This window comes from Scyliorhinus torazame, chromosome 2, assembly GCF_047496885.1.
Source record: "Scyliorhinus torazame isolate Kashiwa2021f chromosome 2, sScyTor2.1, whole genome shotgun sequence".
NCBI lineage: Eukaryota > Metazoa > Chordata > Chondrichthyes > Carcharhiniformes > Scyliorhinidae > Scyliorhinus > Scyliorhinus torazame.
The window spans coordinates 64235930-64256033 of NC_092708.1; the positions used below are offsets into that span (position 1 = coordinate 64235930).

At 57.1% G+C, this 20104-nt stretch overlaps 1 long non-coding RNA gene across 1 annotated transcript in view; it reads right to left on the minus strand.

The window, feature by feature from the left end:
• Positions 1-20104, minus strand: part of LOC140388144 (uncharacterized) — a 138598-nt gene that overhangs the window by 73216 nt on the left and 45278 nt on the right. The window lies entirely within an intron of this gene.

Here is a 20104-nt window from a genome sequence, read left to right on the forward strand (position 1 = left end):
TGGCATCACACATTAAAGACAATGTTGAGGGCGTATTGTCAAGATTATCCAGAGGATTGGGATAAAGGAATCCCATTCGTATTGTTTGCAAGTAGGGATGCACCTAATGAGTCTACCAAATTTAGTCCTTTTGAACTAATTTTTGGTCATGAGGTAAGAGGACCACTTAAATTGAGTAAGGAAAAATTGGTGGGTGAGAAATCAGAAATTACACTATTGGATTACGTGTCAAATTTTAGGGAACGATTAAATAGAGCAGATGAATTGGCTAGACAACATTTGAAAGTTGCACAAAATGTGATGAAACGGGTAGCGGACAAGAAATCCAAAGTTCGTAGTTTTGTCAGTGGGGATAAAGTTTTAGTGTTGTTACCAGTGGTAGGGGAGCCTTTAAAAGTTAGGTTTTGTGGACCGTATCAGATTGAAAGGAAATTAAGTGAGGTGAATTATGTGGTAAAAACACCAGATAGAAGGAAGACTCACCGAGTGTGTCATGTGAATATGCTTAAAAGGTACTTTGAAAGGGAAGGAGAGAAAAAGGAGGTTTTAATGATTCTAACTCAAAGTGATGAACCAAATCCAGATGACTGTGAATTTGACATACCTCAAATTAAATTGGAAAGTGAGGATGTTCTTAAAAATTGGGATGAATTGTTAAGTTACCTTCCAGAGGAAAAACAAACTGACATGAAAGAGTTATTGATATCACATGGGCATGTTTGTAGAGATAAATTGGGAAGTACTTAAATGGCTTTTCATGATGTAGATGTAGGAAATGCTGTTCCTATCAAACAGCATCCATACAGACCTAATCCTTTAAAATTGGCACCACCGATCACCCCCCCCCCCCCCTCCCCCCAGCACTCCCCAGCTCAGCACCCCGATCCCCTCCCCGGCACTCCCCAGCACAGCACCCCCAATCCCCTCCATGGCACTCACCAGCTCAGCATCCCCGATCCCCTCCCCGACACTCATCAGCCTGACACCCCCAATCCCCTCCACGGCACTCACCAGCCCAGCACCCCTGATCCCCTCCCCGGCACTCGTCAGCCTGACACCCCCGATCCCCTCCCGGGCACTCCCCAGCACAGCACCCACAATCCCCTCCACGGCACTCACCAGCTCGGCACCCCCAATCCCCTCCCCGGCACTCCCCAGCACAGCACCCCCAATCCCCTCCATGGCACTCACCACTTGGCACCCCTGATCACCTCCCCGACACTCATCAGCCTGACACCCCCAATCCCCTCCCCGGCACTCACCAGCCCAGCACCCCCAATCCCCTCCATGGCACTCACCAGCTCGTCCCCCCCAATCCCCTCCCCGGCACTCCTCAGCCCAGCACCCCCGATCCCCTCCCCGGCACTCCCCAGCCCGGCCACCCCGATCACCTCCCCGGCACTCACCAGCCCAGCACCCCCAATCCCCTCCCGGCACTCACCAGCTCGGCACCCCCGATCCCCTCCCCGGCACTCCCCAGCCCGGCCACCCCGATCACCTCTCCGGCACTCCCCAGCCCAGCACCCCCGATCCCCTCCCTGGCACTCACCAGCTTGGCTCCCCCGAACCCCTCCACGGCACTCACCAGCCCGGCACCCCCAGTCCCCTCCCCGGCACTCACCAGCCCGGCACCCCCAATCCCCTCCCGGCACTCACCAGCACAGCACCCCCCATCCCCTCCCCAGCACAGCACCCCCAATACCCTCCCGGCACTCCCCAGCTCGGCACCCCCGATCACCTCCCCGACACTCATCAGCCTGACACCCACCAGCCTGGCACCGCCAATCCCATCCCCTGGCACCCACCAGCTCGGCACCCCCGATCCCCTCCCCGGCACTCACCAGACCAGAACCCCCGATCCCCTCCCCGGCACTCCCCAGCACCCCCGATCCCCTCCCTGGCACTCCCGATCCCCTCCCCGGCACTCACCAGCTCGGCACCCCCGATCCCCTCACGGCACTCCCCGGCACTCAGCACCCTCAATCCCCTCCCCGGCACTCACCAGCCCGGCAACCCTGATCCCCTCCCTGGCACTCCCCAGCCCAGCACCCCAAACCCCCTCCTGGCACTCACCAGCTCGGCACCCCCGATCCCCTCCCCGGCACTCCCCAGCCCAGCACCCCCAAGCCCCTCCCCGGCACTCAGCACCCTCAATCCCCTCGCCGGCACTCACCAGCCCGGCACCCCCGATCCCCTCCCCGGCACTCACCGGCTCGGCACCCCCGATCCCCTCCCCAGCACTCCCCAGCCCGGCATCCCCAATCCCCTCCCCAGCAGTCCCCAGCCCGGCACCCTCAATCCCCTCCCAGGCACTCACCAGCCCGGCACCCCCGATCCGCTCCCCGGCACTCCACAGCCCAGCCACCCCGATCCCCTCCCCGGCACTCACCAGCTCGGCACCCCCGATCCCCTCCCCGGCACTCACCAGCTCGGCACCCCCGATCCGCTCCCCGGCACTCCCCAGCCCAGCCACCCCGATCCCCTCCCCGGCACTCACCAGCTCGGCACCCCCGAACCCCTCCCTGGCACTCACCAACTCGGCACCCCCGATCCCCTCCCCGGCACTCACCAGCTCGGCACCCCCGATCCCATCCCCGGCACTCACCAGCTCGGCACCCCCAATACCCTCCCCGGCACTCCCCAGCCCGGCCACCCCGATCCCCTCCCCGGCACTCACCAGCTCGGCACCCCCAATCCCCTCCCCGGCACTCACCAGCTCGGCAGCCCCGATCCCTTCCCCGGCACTCACCAGCTCGGCACCCCCGAACCCCTCCCCGGCACTCACCAGCCCCGCACCCTCGATACCCTCCCCATCACACACCAGCTCGGCACCCCCGAACCCCTCCCAGGCTCTCACCAGCTTGGCTCCCCCGAACCCCTCCATGGCACTCACCAGCTCGGCACCCCCGATCCCCACCCCGGCACTCACCAGCTCGGCAACACCAATCCCCTCCCTGGCACTCACCAACTAGGCACCCCCGATCCCCTCCCCGGCACACACAAGCTCGGTACCCCCGATCCCCTCCCCGGCACACACAAGCTCGGTACCCCCGATCCCCTCCCCGGCACTCACCAGCCCCGAACCCCTCCCCGGCACTCACCAGCCCCGCACCCTCAATCCCTTCCCCATCACACACCAGCTCGGCACACCCGAACCCCTCCCAGGCTCTCACCAGCTTGGCTCCCCCGAACCCCTCCACGGCACTCACCAGCCCGGCACCCCCAATCTGCTCCACGGCACTCACCAGCTCGGCACCCCCGATCCTCACCCCGGCACTCACCTGCTCGGCAACACCAATCCCCTCCCCGGCACTCACCAACTCGGCACCCCCGATCCCCTCCCGGGCACACACAAGCTGGGCACCCCCGATCCCCTCCCCGGCACTCACCAGCTCGGCACCCCCGATCCCCTCCCCGGCACTCACCACCCTCGGCACGGACCCCAATACCGCAAAGCACCCCCGGCCCTGGGGAGCATCCGCCACCGAAAACTGCACCCCCCCCCCCCCCCAGCCACGGCTGTGCCGTCTCCTCTGTGGCTGCCCCCCCATGCCGACCCCTACCTCCTCGTTCGTCGGTGTCAGCCAGCACGACTGGTTGACGCCATTAAAAAGTTACACTGACTTATGCCGGCGTGACCCCAAGGGGGGGGCTCCGCTGTGGCCTTGCCTGCGATCGGGGCCGACCGATCGGTGGGCGAGACTCTCGGGCTGGGAGCCTCCTTTGCTCCGCGTCGGCTCCTGTAGCCCTACGCCATGTTGCGTCGGGGACTGCGCGGAGAAGGGAGCCACCACGCGTGCATGCATTGGCGCCGGTCACACTGCGCATGCGCAGACCCGCGGCGCCCATCTGACTCCTGTATTGGCAGTTGAAGCGGCGTGGATCACTCTTGTGCCATGCTGGCCCCCTGTCGGGGCCAGAATTGCTGCTCCTGGGGACATGAACCTACAAGGGAACAAGCGGTCCTAGATCTGGTCCTGTGTAATGAGGCAGGATTGATTAATGATCTCATAGTTCGGGATCCTCTTGGAAGGAGCGACCACAATATGGTGGAATTTAAAATAAAGTTGGAGGATGACAAGGTAAAATCAAACACTCGTGTTTTGTGCTTAAACAAAGGCGATTACAATGGGATGAGAGAAGAACTAGCTAAGGTAGACTGGGAGCAAAGACTTCACGGTGAAGCAGTTGAGGAACAGTGGAGAACCTTCCGAGCGATCTTTCACAGTGTTCAGAAAAGGTTCATACCGACAAAAAAGAAAGACGGTAGAAAGGGGAAAAATCGACCGTGGCTATCTAAGGAGGTGAGGGAGAGTATCAAATTGAAGGAAAAAACATACAAAGTGGCAAAAATTAGTGGGAGACTAGAGGACTGGGAAGTCTTTAGGGGACAACAGAAAGCTACTAAAAAAGCCATAAAGAAGAGTAAGGTAGACTATGAAAGTAAACTGGCTCAGAACATTAAAGCAGATAATAAAAGCTTCTACAAATATATAAGACAAAAAAGAGTGGCTAAGGTAAATATTGGTCCTTTGGAAATGAGAAGGGAGATTTAATAATAGGAGACGGGGAAATGGCTGAGGAGCTGAACAGGTTTTTTGGGTCAGTCTTCACAGTGGTGGACACAAATAACATGCCAGTGACTGATGGAAATAAGAATATGAAAGGTGAGGACCTTGAGATGATTGTAATCACTAAGGAGGCAGTATTGGACAAGCTAATGGGGCTAAAGGTAGACACGTCTCCTGGCCCTGATGGGATGCATCCCAGAGTGTTAAAAGAGATGGCTCGGGAAATTGTAAACGCACTAGTGATAATTTATCAAAATTCACTAGACTCTGGGGTGGTCCCAGAGGATTGGAAAGTAGCAAACGTGACACCACTGTTTAAAAAAGGAGGTCGGCAGAAAGCGGGTAATTATAGGCCGGTAAGCTTAACTTCGGTTGTAGGGAAAATGCTGGAATCTATCATTAAGGAGGAAATAGCGGGGCACCTGGAGGGAAATTGTCCCATTGGGCAGACGCAGCATGGGTTCACAAAGGGTAGGTCGTGTCTGACTAATTTGGTAGAATTTTTTGAGGACGTTACCAGTGCAGTAGATAACGGGGAGCCAATGGATGTGGTATATCTGGATTTCCAGAAAGCTTTTGACAAGGTGCCACACAAAAGGTTGCTGCATAAACTAAAGATGCATGGCATTGAGGGTAAAGTGGTAGCATGGGTAGAGGATTGGTTAACTAACAGAAAGCAGAGAGTGGGGATAAATGGGTGTTTCTCTGGTTGGCAACCTGTAACTAGTGGGGTCCCTCAAGGATCAGTGTTGGGCGCGCAGTTGTTCACAATTTACATAGACGATTTGGAGTTGGGGACCAAGTGCAATGTGTCAAAGTTTGCAGACGACACTATGATGAGTGGTAAAGCAAAAAGGGCAGAGGATACCGGAAGTCTGCAGAAGGATTTGGATAGATTAGGTGAATGGGCTAGGGTCTGGCAGATGGAATACAATGTTGACAAGTATGAGGCTATCCATTTTGGGAGGAATAACAGCAGAATGGATTATTATTTAAACAGTAAGATGTTAAAACATGCTGCTGTGCAGAGGGACCTGGGTGTGCTGGTGCACGAGTCGCAAAAAGTTGGTGTGCAGGTGCAACAGGTGATTAAGAAGGCTAATCGAGTTTTGTCTTTCATTGCTAGAGGGATGGAGTTCAAGACTAGGGAGGTTATGCTGCAATTGTATAGGGTGTTGGTGAGGCCGCATCTGGAGTATTGTGTTCAGTTTTGGTCTCCTTACCTGAGAAAGGACATATTGGCACTGGAGGGAGTGCAGAGGAGATTCACTAGGTTGATCCCAGAGTTGAGGGGATTAGATTATGACGAGAGGTTGAGTAGACTGGGACTGTACTCATTGGAGTTTAGAAGGATGCGGGGGGATCTTATTTAGACATCTAAAATTATGAAGAGAATAGATAGGATAGATGCGGACAGGTTGTTTCCACTGGTCGGGGAAAGCAGAACTAGGGGGCATAGCCTCAAAATAAGGGGAGGTAGATTTAGGACGGAGTGTAGGAGGAACTTCTTCACCCAAAGGGTTGTAGATCTCTGGAATTCCTTGCCCAGTGAAGCAGTTGAGGCTCCTTCTTTAAACGTTCTTAAGAAGAAGATAGATGCCTTTCTAAAGAATAAAGGGATTCTGGGATATGGTGTACGGGCCGGAGAGTGGAGCTGAGTCCACAAAGATCAGCCATGATCTCATTCAATGGCGGAGCAGGCTCGAGGGGCCAGATGGCCTACTCCTGTTCCTAGTTCTTATGTTCTTATGTCATGAAATGCGACGGCGTTTACGATGGCGTCAACACGTAGCCTCAGGATCAGAGAATCCCGCCCCATTTGTTCCTCTACCCCAGCTAGACTTGCACTTAGTGACTTCCCTATTCTTCCCATCAAAATATACTGGGCGGGATTCTCTGACCCCCGGCAGGTCGGAGAATCACTGGGGGAGGGGCGTAAATCCCGTGACGCCATATTGACGGCAGGCCGATTCTCCGTGCTCGATGGGCCGAGTGCCCGCAAGTTCGGCCAAGCCCCGCGTGGTCCTACTCGGCGGGACCTTGCCGTTCTGGCTGCGGGGGCCTTCCTGGGGGGGGGGGAGGCGGGATCCGACGCCGGCGAGGGGGGCCTCCACGGTGGCCAGGCCCTCGATCGGGGGCTAGAGATTGGTGGGCGGGCTAATACTGGGGAGGCGCCTATGTTCCTCTGCGCTGGGCCCATGTAGGGCCCCGCCAAGTTGCATGGGGGCAGGCACGGACACGGCAACGCACGCGCATGCGCGGACCCGCGCCGGCCGTGCTGGGGCACATATCGGCAGCTGGGGCTGCGTGAAGCGCTCCAGTGCCATGGTGGCCACTGTGGGTTAGGGGATCGCTGCTCCTAGCGGCTAGCTGACGCCATCATAAACGCTCCGGCGTTTACGACGGCGTTAACACTTAGCCCCATTATCGGAGAATTCCGCCCACTATCTCATGTGTTGAATCAAGACTGGTACAGGCTTGGAGGGCCGAAGGGCCTGTTCCTGTGCGGTGTTGTTCTTTCAATTTCATTTGCCAATTATTTGTTGGTTCTACAAGTCTATTAATGGCCCCTGTAATTTGTTGCAGTCCTTCTCAATAATGACATTTCTCCCCAATTTGGTGTCATCTGTAAATGTGGAAATTGTGCGTTTGATTCCCAAGTCCAGATCATTAATGTAAATTGTAAACAGCAGTGGTCCCACCACCGAATCTTGTGGAACTATACTTCCCATCTTCTGATCTTCTGCCCAAAGATGTGCAGGTTAGGTGGATTGGCCATGATAAATTGCCCTTAGTGTCCAAAATTGCCCTTAGTGTTGGGTGGGGTTACTGGGATATGGGGATAGGGTGGAGGTGTTGACCTTGGGTAGGGTGCTCTCTCCAGGAGCCGGTGCAGATTCAATGGGCCGAATGGCCTCCTTCTGCATTGTAAATTCTATGATAAGCTATGAATAACTACCTTTTTCTCCCACTTGAAATGAAATGAAATGAAAATCACTTGTCACAAGTAGGCTTCAAATGAAGTTACTGTGAAAAGCCCCTAGTCGCCACATTCCGGCGCCTGTTCGGGGAGGCTGTTACGGGAATTGAACGATGCTGCTGGCCTGCCTTGGTCTGCTTTCAAAGCCAGCGATTTAGCCCTGTGCTAAACACTTCTGGAGGTTTCTGTATGGGAACCAATTGGAAATCCATTCTGCCACTTTTCCTTCAACTCAGTATTCTCTGTCTGTGAAGGTGCACCTGATCAAAGGCCTTTTAAGAATAATGGAAATTTACATCTACCTGCATTGCCATAATCTGTTAGCATCTCAAAAATTCAATAAGGTTGGTAAAGCAATATTTGCCATTTTGAAATCCATGCTGACTATTCCTTATTTTGTTTCTCATTTCTCAACGTTCTATTCTCACCTTTGCTAAGAATTCCATCATTTTTCCGACCACTAATGTAAAAGATAAGGTAAATTCCCCGTAGTCCATTGGCTGCTTTTCCCTTTGAGGGTGAAAGCTGACTGGTTGTGGTTTAGCCTGAGGATCACCACACCTCAGGCAAGGGGTAAGGTTGAGAATTAGGGGCCTTCATGAATAACCTCAGCCAGTACGGGAATTGAACCCGCGTTGCTGGCCTCGCTCTGCATCACAAACCAATTGACTAGCTAACTGAGCAAAACCAGCCCCTACCACTATCCCTAAGCTGACTGGTATTTGTTATCTGTTCTTTCTTCTCAAATATCGGAATTACATTGGTTGTCCACAATCCTTTGGTGCTGTATCCTTTCCTATCAAATTATACGTATGAGTAGTAATATTTCTGCTATCTCTTCTCTCGGTTCTCTTAAAAAAAGTTGCAATCCATCCAGACCAAAGGCTACATCCTCTTTGAGTTTGATTAATCTATATAATGCATTTTCTTTCATTTTAAATGTGCTTATCTCATTATTCAACCCATAATTCAATGCCATGTTCTATCTTTCTGGTAAATCCCAAAGCAAAACAATGATTTAATATTCGGTTGCTTGGTAGCGCACAACTTAAATATTGCTGGAAAAAGAACAACAGGGGAGCTAGCCGTTTCATGCTGCTCAATGCAATAGCAAAACAAGTGGTATTCTCCACTAACAGGACACTGCCATCAAGTCAAAAAGACATTCTGCCTACCATACAAATGAGTAATGAAGTATATGAATGTCAGTGTAATGCCATGTATGTCGAATATACATTCCAATGACTGGCGAATCGTATCAAACAGCACGTTCCTTCAGCTGTTCACAACAGTTAAAGTACTGACCATACTCAACCAGCCTGTGCTAACAAAACTCAGAACATAGGGCGTCATTCTCCGACCCCCCAGAGGGTCGGAGAATGCCCGTTGGCCGCCGTGAATCCCGCCCCCGCCCCCGCCGAAGTCTCCGAAGGGAGAAAAGTCGGCGGGGCGTTAATGGCGCCGCTGTCGCGGAGAATGTCACGGGTCTGCGCAAGGCAGCCGATTTTCGGCCTGCCGATATTCTCCCTTCCGGATGGGCCGAAGTCCCATCGACGTGATGACCGTTCACGTCGACGTGAATCAAACCTCCTTTTCATCGGCGTGACCCGGTGCTCCAGGCTCACGACGACCAGCGTGGAGGTGAGTGACGGCCTGGGGGGTTGGCTCTGGGCAGGAAATGGCGTGGCCGCAGTCTGAATGCGTGAGGAGAGGTGTGTCTCGGGTTGTGTGTGTGTGTGTGCGGCGGGGGGAGGGTGGTTAGAGTAGGCTGGGCTCCGGGGGAGTGCCGGGAGGGGGTCCGTGCCGGGGTGGAGGTTGGGGGGGGGGTCCGTGCCGGGGTGGAGGTTGGGGGTTGGGGGGGGGGGTCCGTGCTGGGGTGGAGGTTGGGGGGGGTCCGTGCTGGGGTGGAGGTTGGGGGGGGGGTCCGTGCCGTGCCGGGGTGGAGGTTGGGGGGGGGTCCGTGCCGTGCCGGGGTGGAGGTTGGAGGGGGTCCGTGCCGTGCTGGGGTGGAGGTTGGGGGGGGGCCGGGCTGGGGTGGAGGTTGGGGGGGGTCCGGGCTGGGGTGGAGGTTGGGGGGGGTGTCCGTGCCGTGCCGGGGTGGAAGTTGGGGGTTGGGGGGGGGGGTCCGTGCTGGGGTGGAGGTTGGGGGGGGTCCGTGCCGGGGTGGAGGTTGGGGGGGGGTCCGTGCCGGGGTGGAGGTTGGGGGGGGGTCCGTCCCGTGCTGGGGTGGAGGTTGGGGGGGGGGTCCATGCTGTGCCGGAGTGGAGGTTGGGGGGGGGTCCGTGCTGGGGTGGAGGTTGGGGGGGGGGTCCGTGCTGTGCCGGAGTGGAGGTTGGGGGGGGGTCCGTGCTGGGGTGGAGGTTGGGGGGGGGTCCGTGCTGGGGTGGAGGTTGGGGGGGGGTCCGTGCTGGGGTGGAGGTTGGGGGGGGTCCGTGCCGTGCCGGGGTGGAGGTTGGGGGGGGTCCGTGCCGGGGTGGAGGTTGGGGGGGGTTCCGTGCCGGGGTGGAGGTTGGGGGGGCGTCCGTGCTGGGGTGGAAGTTGGGGGGGGTTCCGTGCTGGGGTGGAGGTTGGGGAGGGTCCGTGCCGGGGTGGAGGTTGAAGGGGGTCCGTGCTGGGGTGGAGGTTGGGGGGGGTCCGTGCCGGGGTGGAGGTTGGGGGGGGATCCGTGCAGGGGTGGAGGTTGGGGGGGGGTGGTCCGTGCCGGGGTGGAGGTTGGGGGGGGGGGGTCCGTGCCGTGCCGGGGTGGAGGTTGGGGGGGGTCCGTGCCGTGCCGTGCCGGGGTGGAGGTTGGGGGGGGGGTCCGTGCTGGGGTGGAGGTTGGGGGGGGGGGGGTCCGTGCTGGGGTGGAGGTTGAGGGGGGGTCCGTGCCGTGCCGGGGTGGAGGTTGGGGGTTGGGTCCGTGCTGGGGTGGAGGTTGGGTGGGGTCCGTGCCGGGGTGGAGGTTGGGGGGGGGGGTCCGTGCCGGGGAGGGGGATGGGGGTGTCCGTGCCGGGGTGGAGGTTGGGGGGGGTCCGTGCCGGGGAGGGGGATGGGGGGGGTCCGTGCCGGGGTGGAGGTTGGGGGGGGTCCGTGCCGGGGTGGAGGTTGGGGGGGGGTCCGTGCCGGGGAGGGGATGGGGGGGGGGTCCGTGCCGGGGAGGGGGATGGGGGGGGGGGTCCGTGCCGGGGTGGAGGTTGGGGGGGGTCCATGCCGGGGAGGGGGATGGGGGTGTCCGTGCCGGGGTGGAGGTTGGGGGGGGGGGGGTTCCGTGCCGGGGAAGGGGATGGGGGTGTCCGTGCCCGGGTTGGAGGTTGGGGGTGGGGGGTCCGTGCCGGGGAGGGGGATGAGTGGGGGGTCCGTGCCGGGGTGGAGGTTGGGGGGGGGTCCGTGCCGGGGTGGAGGTTGGGGGGGGTGTCTGTGCCGGGGTGGAGGTTGGGGGGGGGGGGTCTGTGCCGGGGAGGGGGGTGGGGGTGTCTGTGCCGGGGTGGAGGTTGGGGGGGGGTCCCTGCTGGGGAGGGGGATGGGGGTGTCCGTGCCGGGGTGGAGGTTGGGGGGGGGGGTCCGTGCCGGGGAGGGGGATGGGGGTGTCCGTGCCGGGGTGGAGGTTGGGGGGGGGTCCGTGCCGGGGAGGGGGATGGGGGGGGTCCGTGCCGGGGTGGAGGTTAGGGGGTGGGTCCGTGCCGGGGTGGAGGTTGGGGGGGGTCTGTGCCGGGGAGGGGGATGGGGGTGTCCGTGCCGGGGTGGAGGTTGGGGGGGGGTCCCTGCTGGGGTGGGGGATGGGAGGGCAAGTGAGTTGGTCCACCTGGCCAGGTGCCAGCCTCCAACAGTTGGACCCATGCGGTCCATGCCACCTGGCTGGGGGGAGGAGGGGATATGGGCAATGATGACATGTCGTCGTTCCCCTCCCCCCACCAGGCCGTCATGTTTTCAGATCATCCAGCGATGTTGGCCGCCGTGGCGGCAGCCGCTCATGTCTATGTTGCCCTGGATGAAGAGGAGGAGGAGCGTGCCAGAGAGGCGGCGCAGGCTGCTGCAGAGGGTCAGGCGGCAGCCGCCCAGGCTGGAGGGACACCCGACCGACAGGACGAGGAGGGGGAGGAGGACGTCGCGGCCCCACGGCAACGGAGGCACCCGAGGGCGCCCAGTGTGTACCGGCCCAGGCAGTCATACCAGGACCTCACGGACCGGGAATGCAGGAGGAGACTCCGGATGAGCCAGGAAACCGTGGCACACATCTGCCACCTGCTGGCACACCTGTCACCGCGTGGCACTGGCGGGGGACACCCTCTCCCCGTGTCCGTCAAGGTTACGGTGGCCCTGAACGTTTATGCAACGGGGTCATTCCAGGCACCGAGTGGGGACCTGTCCGGCATATCGCAGACATCGGTGCACCGGTCCATCCGGGCAGTGACAGATGCCCTATATGCCATGGCGCACCGCTACATCCGCTTCCCCGTGGACCAGGCCAGCCAAGATGCCCGGGCCGTGGGCTTCTCTGCCGTGGCCGGGTTCCCCATGGTCCAGGGCGCGATCGATGGGATGCACGTCGCCGTGCGGCTACCTGCAGATAACAGGGCCGTGTTCACTAATAGGAAGGGGACCTATTCGATGAACGTCCAGGTGGTCTGCGACCACCGCATGATGATCCTGCACGTCTGCGCCCATCACCCAGGCAGTGTACACGACTCATTCGTGTTGTCGCGGTCATCCATCCCCGGCATGTACGAGGGACGCCATCCCCGGCTGAGGGGCTGGTTGCTGGGCGACAGGGGCTACCCATTGCGATCGTGGCTGATGACGCCTGTACGGAGGCCACGCAATGAGGCGGAGAACCGCTACAATGATGCCCATGTAGCGACAAGGGGAGTGATCGAGAGGTGCTTTGGCGTGCTGAAGATGCGTTTCAGGTGCCTGGACCTCTCTGGGGGCGCCCTCCAGTATCGGTCAGATAGGGTCGGCCGCATCATTGTGGTGTGCTGCGTCCTGCACAACATAGCCCAACAGAGGGACGATGTGCCGCAGGCAGAGGAGGGCGGAGTGGAGGAGCAGCAGGAAGAGGCGCAGTCCTCCCCAGATGAGGGGGATGGGGGTAATGGTCAGGGCAGACGGGGTAGACACAGGCGGGTGGCTGTCCACCGTTACCGGCTGGCACAGCGGGCACGGGACAGACTGATAGACGCCCGCTTCACAGATTAGATGGGCGTGGGAATCGGGTAGTATGTCCACAGACCGCACACCATGGCAACAGCCGACCACCCACACCCCCACCCATCCACCCACCCAGCACCCTCACCCCCCTCCCCAACCCCACCCACCCCACCCGCATGCACACCACCCCCCCCCCCCCCCATTGCCGATCCACCTGCGGCACAACGGGCCGGGCTCACACAGTTGCGGGTGGACGCGTGTCTATCGCAGGCCATGGAGGATGATGACAACCCGCCCTGCGGTGAGCTCCTGACTCGACATCGTTGGACTATGTCTGACCCATGGCCACAGTACCACCATCCACCCGGACCATCCCTGCATGGGGGTGTCCCTGCTGTGACACTGCAGCGCACGGTCCCGTCCTCTGCCCGGGGGATGTTGATGGCGGCCCAGGGGGAAGGGGGCAAACTCACCTGGGGCTGAAGTAAGACCACCCCTCACACACACACTTGCGCTCAACGTACATGACACCCCCGCACACTTTGGACAGAGCACAAGGGCAGCTTCTGTAGGTGTAACATTGACTTTAATAACCAAAGGAGTTCATGCACGTGCCCTAGCCCCTAAAACTCATCTGTGCCCTGCAACCGTGCCAACTTACTCAGTGTCTAATTGTTTGGCCTTACGGGCCCTTTGACTACGTCTACGTGGTTCCCCAGACGGTACAGCAGAACTGGAGGTGGACTCCTGTGATTCCTGCCCTCTGACACTGGATCCCTTTGGCAGCCGTTTCCTGGGGCGTCCTGGCCTAGATGGGCCAGGCTGCGGCCCGGGCGACTGGGATGGCGAGCTGCCAGCCTGTCCTGCCCGTTGCCCACCCGATGCACCTGGGACGGAAGGGGGGGGGAATCCGAGGTGTCGCGGTGTACCGGGACCTCCCCTACAGAGGGAGCCATGACGGACCACACCACCTCCTCCTCCCTCGGGGTGCCCGATGGCCCCCAGGCCTCTACATGGGTGGAGGATGCGAACGGACTGGCCATCCGACGCCCCCCCGACATCTGGCGCTGCCAGTCCTGGAGGCCCGTGCTGGTATCGACAGGTGTCTGCAGGTTTGCAGCCATGGAGCCCAGGGTGTTGGCAAACCCTGTCTGTGACAGTGCGACGCCGGCTCGCACACGGCCACTGGCGCCAATGCCCTCAGCGATGGCCTGCAGAGACTGGGCCATGGCCTGCTGAGACTGGGCCATGGCCTGCAGAGACTGGGCCATGGCCTGCTGAGACTGGGCTATGGCGTTGAGTGCCTCTGCCATCTGGCGCTGGCATTGGCTCATGGCCTCCTGTGAGAGGGCAGCCATTTCCTGGGCCTCAGACGCCGCCTGCACGGAAAGCCCCAGGCCTCGCAAACCGTTCCCCATGTCTGACACCGTCGCACCCATTGCCTCCACCGCGGACGCCACCCGTGCGGTGTCGGCCTGGGTGGCACGCATGACCGGCACCGCTTCCAGCTCCTGGACGCGGGTGGACTCCTCCACCTGCGACCGCAGCCGCCGCAAGCCGCCCGTCACCCTCTTCGCTTGTCTCCGGGTCGGTGGTTGCATCGGATCTATGTGTGGGTGTGATAACTCCAGGAACCCGGGATCCATCTGGGCGGCAGATGTTCGCTTGGGCTGGGCTGCCCTCCGACCGCCCGGCCCCTCTGCTGCTCCTACCTCCACCTGCTGTACCGGGACGGCTGTGTTGTGCGCACCAGTGAGTGTACCAGACGCCTCATCACTAAAGTGCCCAACCGAGGTGAGTGTTTCTGCGATGGTGGAGGGTGTTGGTGACAGCAGTGGCGTTGTGTCGTGCTCTTCGTCCCACTCTGAGTACATGGTACTTTGGGGTGGGGGTTCGTCTCCACCCATCCACTCTGAGTCACTGTCCGATATTTTGTCTTCCTGGGTAGTGCTGACCCGGGTACTGCTGTCCCGGGTAGTGGTGTCCCGGGTAGTGGTGTCCCGGGTAGTGGTGTCCCGGGTAGTGGTGTCCCGGGTAGTGGTGTCCCGGGTAGTGGTGTCCCGGGTAGTGGTGTCCCGGGTAGGGGTGTCCTGGGTAGTGGTGTCCCGGGTAGGGGTGTCCTGGATAGTGGTGGCCTGGGTAGTGGTGTCCTGGCTCGGATGTGGCGGGGGCCTGTGGCTGCCCCCCTCATCGCTGGGTGGTCGCTCCCGCACGTGACGGGGGTGTCGTCTCCCTGTTGCTCCAGGTCTCTCCGTCTCCCGTGGTGTGCGAGGGGCATCCTGCGGGCGTCGCATGCCGGAGGGTGCGGGTCTCTCCGTCTCCCGTGGTCTCCGAGGGGCATCCTGCGGGCGTCGCATGCCGGAGGGTGCGGGTCTCTCCGTCTCCCGTGGCCTCCGAGGGGCATCCTGCGGGCGTCGCATGCCGGAGGGTCCGGGTCTCTCCGTCTCCCGTGGCCTCCGAGGGGCATTCTGCGGGCGGTCTGCATCTGCGGGGATGGGTGCCTGGACGTTTGGTCCTGCGATACACAATGAAGCATGCATGGTTAGACATCAGGCAGTGATCAGGTGATACGGGGGAGGGGGATATAGGGGAGGGGGGATCTGGGGACGGGCTGTTGGTGGCTCACTTGCTACTACGCCCCCGACCTCTGCATCAGCAACCTCCCGGTCCTCAGGTCCACCAGCCAGTTCCAGGGCCCTTTCCTGGTGTTCGGTCAGTGGCCTCTCATCAGCGGGGCCTCCTCCAGTCCTCACATGCTCCCTATTGTTGTGTGCGCGCTTCTCCTGTGGGGGGGGGGGGGGGGTGGGGTGACAGGGGTAAAAGGCAACACTGTTAGGCAGGTATATGGATGCACGCCATCGGTTGCGCATGCATTGCAGAGGTTAAGGTTAGGGCTGGATTCACTTGGGGATATGGGGGAGGGGGGGATATGGGGGAGGGGGGGATATGGGGGAGGGGGGATATGGGGGTGGGGGGATACGGGGGAGGGGGGATATGGGGGAGGGGGGATATGGGGGAGGGGGGATATGGGGGAGGGGGGGATATGGGGGAGGGGGGGATATGGGGAGGGGGGGATATGCAGGAGGGGGGATATGGGGGTGGGGGGATATGGGGGGGGGGATATGGGGAGGGGGATATGGGGGAGGGGGGGATATGGGGGAGGGGGGGATATGGGGGAGGGGGGATATGGGGGAGGGGGGATATGGGGGAGGGGGGGGATATGGGGGAGGGGGGGATATGGGGGAGGGGGGATATGGGGGAGGGGGGATACGGGGGAGATATGGGGGAGGGGGGGGATATGGGGAGGCTCACCCTGCCTGCTCTGACGAGGTTGTTCACCTTCTTGTGGCACTGGGTGCCTGTCCGTGGTGTCAGGGCCACAGCGGTGACAGCCTCTGCCACTTCCCTCCACAGACGCCGGCTGTGGCGTGGGGCAACTCTGCGGCCGTGCCCGGGATACAGGGCGTCCCTCCTCTGCTCCACTGCGTCCAGGAGCGCCTCCACATCGCGTGACTCGAACCTCGGGGCTGAGCGGCGGCCAGCCATCCAGTCAGGTGTTGCGGTCGGGTGTTCCGGTCGGGTGGGGGGGAGCAGCGCGGCCTTATGAGCCGTCACGCCGTGCGGCGCGTATGACGCTGCACGGCGTGAACCACTGCGCAAGCGCGGATCCCGTTACGTCACTGCTCGCCCATTTCGGGCCGGAGACTATCGGCCCATTTTTCCGACGTGACGCAAGTCGGATTTGCGCCATTTTTTGCGCCGATCGGCGGACTTTCCGCCGATAACGGAGAATTTCGCCCCCGATTACAAAGGAGTCCTGTATGCATTATAGTTACTCCATTCTATTTTCTCCTTCAGCTACCTTTTTTGTCCAATTAATATCAAGTAGTTGAAATCCCCATGATTATTATTCTGTTTTACTCAATTCCCAAATTTGTCTCCATACTTTTTCCTCCTCCTCCCTTCAACTGTTCGGTAGTCTGCAGACTACACCTATTAGTGTGATTAATCCTTTCTTTTTTATCTCTCACAATATGGATTCTATTTTTTTTTTCCTTGTGGCTGTGTCCCTTTTGTCCACTGTCACTACGTTACACCAAATAATTATCATAGAATTTTCATAGAATTTACAGTGCAGAAGGAGGCCATTCAGCCCATCGAGTCTGCACTGGCTCTTTATACAAGTGCTGCTAGTACACAGCTCCTGCTTCCTTCTCCATCTTTCCTAAATATGTTACACCATGCAATGTATAATTCACAGTCCTGTTTTTGTGTAGCCATGTCTCAGGAATCCCTTCTGTCTGGTGTGTCTGGTTCCTCCTTATGCGTGATTGTCTCCAGCTATACTGTTATATCGTGGATATTTTGTGCACTACTATTCAGATACTTCACCATTTTTAATAGGGTTTCCTGTCACTCTTTGCGTAATCATATTTTTAGACTCCTGTTCTATAAATCTATTTATTCCCTTACCATCAAAGTCCTCCTTTATTTTATTGTTTTGTATGTTTGCCAGCCCTGTTTCTTTCCTTTCAGATTCACAGAATGATTACAGCACAAAATCAAACCATTTGCCCCACTTTTTCAGTACCAGCTCTCCGAAAGCGCAGTCCATCTAAACTCTTCTGCAAGGCATGATTGAAACTTTGTATTGTGCTTCCATTTTTTATTTGTATGTATTTTTATTTGCATCGTATGCAGGTACCACAAGTGATTAGAAAATTAAATTAAATGTTTTTGTTTATTGTAGTGGTAAATGGAATATGAAAGTAGTTTTTTTTAAATAATGGTTTTGCAGGGCATTGATGAGATCCCGTCCTACCCCCTTCCCCCACACCCAACCCCATGGCACGCTTTGCGGCAGCCGAGGTGGCCTGTCATTGGCCTGTTAGGGGATCCTCCAGCCCTGCCATTGTCAACGGGGTTTACTGTTGTTCACAACCTCCGCTGCTGGGCAACCCGTGGCAGGGGTCACCTTCGGTGGGGCCGGAAGATCGTGCTTTAAGATAGAGATGAGGAGCATGTTTTCAGGATAGTTTCTTACAACAGCATGTTCTGGAGCCAACCAGAGGGCAGGCTATATTAGATCTGGTAATCCGCGATGAGATCAGATTACCTGATCATGTCACGGTGAAGGCCTGCTCACTCCCAGGTAGAAATGTTCATAAATATGATTGAATTTTACATTCAGTTTGAGGGAGAGAAGAGTGCCTCCAAGACCAGTATTTTAAACTTAAATCAGGGCAATTATGAGGGCATAAAAGTCGAGCTAGCTAAAATAAACTGGCAAATATGCTTAAGCAATAGATAATAATACCCTTTTATTGTCACAAGTATGAAGTTACTGTGAAAAGCCCCTAGTCACCACATTCCGGCGCCTGTTCGGGTAAGCTGGTACGGGAATTAAATCCGCGCTGCTGGCCTTGTTCTGCATCACAAACCAGCTGTCTAGCCCACTGAGCTAAACCAGCTTCAGATCAACAAATGTTCAATGGCAGACTTTAAAAGGATATTTCAGAATATACAGGATAGACACATTCCAATAAGAAAGGAAAATTCCAAGGGAAGGGCCTATCATCCTTGGTTTACAAAAAAAAAGTTACAAACAGTATTAAACTTAAAGAGAAAGCATATATTTTCTCAATGACCATTGGCAGGTCAAAAGAGTGGAAAGAATATAAAAGCATCTAAGAATGACAAAAGGATTGATAAGGAAAAAAAACTGGAATAGAAGAAAAAGCTTTCCCGTAATATCAAGGTTGATGGTAAGAGTTTCTACAGATATTTAAATAAGAAAATAGTTAACAAAGTGAACATTAGTTCTATAGAAAGTGCATCTGGGGAACTGGTAATGGAAAGTAGGGCTATAGCGGATGAATTAAACAGGTATTTGGCATCTGTCTTCACTATAAAGGACACATGTGACATCCCAGAAATAGGTGTGAATCAAGAAATGGAAAGCAGTGAGGAACTCTGAAAAATTACAGTCACCAGGGAAGTGGTATAGAGCAAATTGTTAGGTCTGTGGGCTGACAAATCCCCTAGTCCGGATTAACTTCTCCTTAAGGCCTTGAAAGAAGTGGCTAATGAGATAGTTCATGCACTGGTTTTAATTTTCTAAAATTCCCGATATTTGAGAAGGTTACATTGCATTAGAAGATAGCAAATAGAGCATAGAACAGTGCATCACAGTACAGGCCCTTCGGCCCACGATGTTGTGCCAACCACTTATCCTAATCTAAGATCAACTTAACTTACACCCCTTCAATTTACTGCAGTCCATGTGCCTGTCCAAGAGTCGCTTAAATCTCCCTAATGACTCTGACTCCACCACCTCCGCTGGCGGTGCATTCCACGCATCCACCACTCTCTGTGTAATGAACCAACCTCTGATCACCTTAAAATTATGTTCCCTCATGACAGCCATTTCAGCCCTGGGGAAAAGTCTCTGGCTATCCACTCTATCCATGCCTCTCATCACCTTGTACACCTCTATCAAGCCACCTCTCTTCCTTCTTCACTCCAGTGAGAAAAGCCCTAGCTCCCTCAACCTTTCTTCATAAGCCATGCCCCATGCCCCCCAGTCCAGGCAGCATCCTGATAAATCTCCTCTGCACCCTCTCCAAAGCATCCACATCCTTCCTATAACGAGGCGACCAGAACTGGACACAATATTCCAAGTGTGGTCTAACCAGTGTTTTATAAAGCTGCAGCAAAACCTCGCGGCTCTTAAACTCAATCCCCCGTTAATGAAAGCCAACACACCATATGCCTTCTTAACAACCTTATCAACCTTGGTGGCAACTTTGATGGATCTATGTACGTGGGCCTCAAGATCCCTCTGTTCCTCCACACTTCCAAGAATCCTGCCTTTGACCCTGTATCCAGCATTCAAATTCAACCTTCCAAAATGAATCACTTCACATTTATCCAGGTTGAACTCCATCTGCCACTTCTCAGCCCAGCTCTGCATCCTGTCAATGTCCTGTTGTAGTAACCTGCAACAGCCCTCAACACTATCTGCAACTCCACCAACCTTTGTGTCATCGGCAAACTTACTAACCCACCCTTCCACTTCCTCATCCAAGTCATTTGTAAAAAACACAAAGAGCAGAGATCCCAGAACAGATCCCTGTGGGACACCAATAGTCACCGACCTCCAGGCAGAATACTTTCCATCCACTACCACTCGCTGTCTTCTTTCGGCCAGCCAATTCTGTATCCAGACAGCCAAATTTCCCTTTATCCAATGTCCCCTGACTTTCTGAATGAGCCTACCATGGGGAACCTTATCAAATTCCTTACTGAAATCAATATACACCACATCCACGGCCCGACCTTCATCAATGTGTCTCATCACATCCTGAAAGAATTCAACAAGGCTTATGAGCCATGACCTGTTCCTCACAAAGCCATGCTAACTATC